The 4,485-nt window shown below is 38.3% G+C and overlaps 1 pseudogene; it reads right to left on the bottom strand.

Annotated features, from left to right (window-relative positions):
* Positions 1-2,053: 2,053 nt before the first annotated feature.
* On the bottom strand, positions 2,054-3,970 carry LOC126512133 (heat shock cognate 71 kDa protein-like; annotated as a pseudogene).
* Positions 3,971-4,485: the final 515 nt, after the last annotated feature.

The following is a 4,485-nucleotide window of genomic DNA, read 5'->3' as shown; positions in this document are numbered from 1 at the left end:
TGCTTTCCTTCTCTTTGTTCACCATTATATTGGAAGGGCTTGACAGTGAAACCAGGCAACGGAGAAAGATGGCATAGAGACCAGAAGAAATAAAAAACCATTTCCATTGCTAATGACATAGTTGTATACATAAAACCCTTAGAACACTTTGTAAAATATAGCAGATTTGATGGGTGAAGTTAGCACATTCAGATGTTACAGTAGCCACGTATAAATTTTGACATACTACTTATGAATCATTGGAAAATAAAATTTGAATAAAACATTTTTCATTAACATCCAAAACTGTGACATAATTAATGATAATTTTAACAAATGTGTAAAAGACTTTTATACCAGATAGTGCAAAACGCTATCAAAGGGAATTCATGATGTAAATACATAGACTGGAAGATGCATGGCTGTTGTTGGGACTTGACTTCTTTGCTAGTTGGTCTAGCTCCATTCAACTCATCTCAGGCTCTCCACATAGCATTCTGAAGAACTGGTACTCCAATTCTAAAAGGTGTGTGACAAGGCACATATGCTAGAATAGTTGGAATAATCTTGAACATTAAAACAATAAGGCAGGAGCACTTAAGCTACCTGATTTCAAAGTACTCTGTGCAGTCTTGTTATCAAATGAGTTTGAGTGAAAGTCAGATGACCCGGAAAAAAAAGCCCAGGTGAGATATACTTGCTGTATAAGGCTTCACAGAAGTTTAAAATTAGAAGCAAACATTTATTAGCTATATGAAGCATCTTTACACATAGTGGCTTAGAATCAGAAACAACATAAATATCCATGAATAAATAAAACGTGCTCTATCTGTATGACACTCTACTCAGCAATGAAAGGAAATAGGCAACTGATATTTCTTCAAACGGGAACGAACCTCAAATATCATCTGTTGTGTGAAAGAAGTGACATAAAGAGTTTAATCCATGTGATTCCATGTCTATGAAATTCTAGACTAGTCAAAATAAACAATGATATTAAACATATTGATCACCTAGGGCTAAATACTTTATCCAGAAAGGCACAAGGGGACCACTGAGGATGACAGAAACTGTCTTCATGTTGAGTACAATGATGATTATACTAGTATAAATATTAGGTATAATTCATGAAAGTATACACTTTGAATAGGTGTACTTTAACTATGTTAATTATATAATAATAATTTTATTTCTAGAAGGAAATGGAATATTAATAAGAAGTAATAATAAGCCAAGCATATAATCCAATGGGAATTTCAAAGGGAGAGAGTATAAAGAACTAAAGAAAATCTAGAGACTTCAGGAGATTGTGGCTGAGTATGTTATAAATAAGATGTAGTATATTAAAATTCAGATTCAGGAATATTTAGGAATATCAGGAATATCTGAATATTTTCAGGGAAAATCAAAGCAATCTACATCTGGACATAAGTTTGTAAAATCCAGGATACCAGAGACAAAATGTTAAAAAAAAATTAAAAACCAAGAAGGCAAGTTACCTCCCAGGAAATAGAAATGATGCGGAGAGTAGACTTAACAACAACTGAAAGCCCGTGCCAGTGGGAAAACATCATCACCTCCAGAGGGGAGAATAGCTTCAAACTGATCTTTAATGCCATTTGCAAACATTTTCAGATGCCAGATGATAGCTATAATGGCTCATCCGTGCTTAAACGTTCTCCAGCGTGTGCACTTAACACTCATACAGTTTTACTGTGTGAAATACACCTTACTAACATGATTTAAAAATTTCTACATTCGCATTCGTTGGATTGCTGGATTGCTTTTTGTTTTTCTAACTGAAAATAGGGTTGTTTTTTTTTTTTTTTGGATTTTCGAGACAGGGTTAAATATGTTTTTTAAAGTCAATGTTAAATAGGTTTATTTTATATATTTCATTTTCCTCTTAGGATACAGTGCTTATGACGTGCAATGTTCTATTTCCTCTCCCTATGCACATGTTTCATGTTCAAGTACTGAAGTGTGTCGCGTAATTTATAGTAGCAGCTTAACATTAAGGCTGCCACAAACTTGGTAAATTTGGGCCCTTCAAATGTTTCCCTGTGGAACAATGCTACATCTCTTCTAGGCCTGACTTAATTTCTTTGATGGTAGGTCCTAAAGAAGTTCCACCAGAAAGAGGGCCATCATTAGTGAAGCCCCCCAAGTATTCTTCCCAGCATACCAAGTATGGTATGCTGGTGGAGCTTGGTAATGATGGGGTAATAATAGGGTTGCTGACTTTTTCCAGTTCTTTCTGCCAGTGTTCAGCTCTTTCCTTTTCTGCAGTCTGATTCTTATCCAGGCAACTGATCATTCCATCATACTTGTTTAAATCTTCTGTTTGTCCTCATCATCGCTCTTGCCTTGAAGGTTCTCATCTTTAGCTGTTGCTCTCACACCGAATGCATAGGGCTCCAGTGAATTCTTGGGTGGTACCTTATCTCTCTGCTTCTCATCTTCGGTTTTGTACTTCTCAGCTTCCTGGACCATACACTTATTATCTTACTTGCTCAAAGGGCCCTTGTCATCAGTGGTGATCATCTAGTTCTCCTTTCCTGTGCTTTTATCCACAGCAGAAACATTGGGAGGGCCATTGGCATCCATATCAAAGTGACGTCATTCTGAGGAATGCCATGGGGTGCTGGAGATATGCCTATGAGTTCAAACTTTTCAAGCGGGTTGTTATCCTTAGTTATGGCCTTTTTACCTTCAAACACCTGAAGGAGCACACACCAGCTAGTTGTCAGAGTAAGAGGTAAAGATAAGTGTGTTAGGTATGAATTACAGTATTGTGTTGGGTGAAGACAGTCATGACTCACCCAACAACAGCTTCAATACCAAGAGGAAGAGGAGTGACGTCCAAGAGCAGCAAATCCTTAACATTCTCAGACTTGTCTCCAGACAGAATGACCTCTTGGACAGCTGCTTCATATGCAATAGTTTCATCAGGGTTAATGCTAGTCTTCAGTTCTTTTCCATTGAAGAAGTCTTTCAGAAACTCCTGAATCTTGGGGATCCTGAGAGAACCACCCACCAGGACAACATCATGAATCTCTGACTTGTCTAGCTTGACATCTCAAAAGGGCTATTCTACAGGGTTCAGTGTGCCAAAGAACAGGTAACATTCAAGTCTTCAAATTGAGAGCAGGTAATAAAGGTATAGAAGATGATTTCCTCATAAAAGAAAATCAAACTCAGCACTGACCTGGGTGCTGGAGTAGAGGGTACATTTAGCCCATTTACATACATTACAGATGCAGGACTGCTCTCTTGTCCTCACTGATGTCCTTCTCGTAATTGGATTTAAGGTCAACAATAAAATGGTAGACCTCTAGATTATCAGTTTTCTCTACCCAAGTGGGTATCTCCAGCTGTAGATTTGACCTAAAGAGTTCCATCCTCAATGGTGAGGATTGACACATCAAAAGTGCCACCTTCCAAATAAATAGATTTGACACAGTCCTTTCACCTCCAACCTTCTTCTCTAAGCTATAAGCCAAAGCAGCAGCAGTTCCATTGATAAGTAAGTACATTGAGACCCCCAATAGTTCCAGCATCTTTTGTTACATACTGCTGACAATCATTGGTAGCATTCTTCCCAAGACAGACTTCTCCGGAAATTTTATTCATCTTTTTTGGAACCATAGAGGATACCTCCTCTGGGGAGAAATTTTTTGCCTCTCCTTTGTTTCCTACTTAGACTTTGGGCCTGCAGCCACATTCATCACCGTGTTTCATATCACACTGAACATCAGCATGGTCAAACCTACATCAGACAGATATTTGGCATCAAAAACTGTCTTGGTGGGCTCCATTGCAGCCTCATTCACAGTATCCCCAATTAATTGTTCTGAGTCAGTAAAAGCAACATATCTTGGTGCGGTTCAGTTGTCCTGTTTGGCAATTCTTTACACCTTTCCTTGCTGGAAGACATCCATACGGTATTGGTGGCACCCAAATCAATGCCAGCTGCTGGTCTCTTATACATAGCTGCTTACATGTAGGCTCAGCTGTGCTGGCAACAAGGCCGCCTGAATCCCCAAAAGTTCCCACCACACTCAATGAGCTGAAATTAGACTCTTTTTTCATATAATATATTCTGATTATGGTTTTCTTTCCCTGCCTTCCTCCTAGATCCTTCCCACTTCCCCACCTACCCAAAGTTCACATTCTCTCTCTCTCTCTCTTTCTCTTTCTCTCTCTCTCTCCCCCTCTACCTCTCTCTCATTAGAATACCAACAGGCATCTAAATAACAATATTAAATAAAGTAAAATAAAACAAAAAAGTAAGAATAGGGCAAAGCAAATAAACATAAAAAAACAAAGTAAAAGCACAAGAAATATGCAGATGCTACTAAAACAATATGCACATGATAAATTGAAACGCTATTAATAAAAGTTCAGAGACAGAAGTGGGGATTCAACCTGAAGGTCTGAAAAGCAAAACAGCCAACCACTGACTCTTACCTCTACCTCAGTCCAAAAATGGTGCTCCTGCCTCCA

This window comes from Alexandromys fortis, unplaced genomic scaffold (assembly GCF_014885135.2).
Source record: "Alexandromys fortis isolate MF-2015 unplaced genomic scaffold, M_Fortis_MF-2015_v1.1 scaffold_95, whole genome shotgun sequence".
Classification (NCBI taxonomy): Eukaryota; Metazoa; Chordata; class Mammalia; order Rodentia; family Cricetidae; genus Alexandromys; species Alexandromys fortis.
This window is presented reverse-complemented; position numbering and strand designations above follow the sequence as displayed.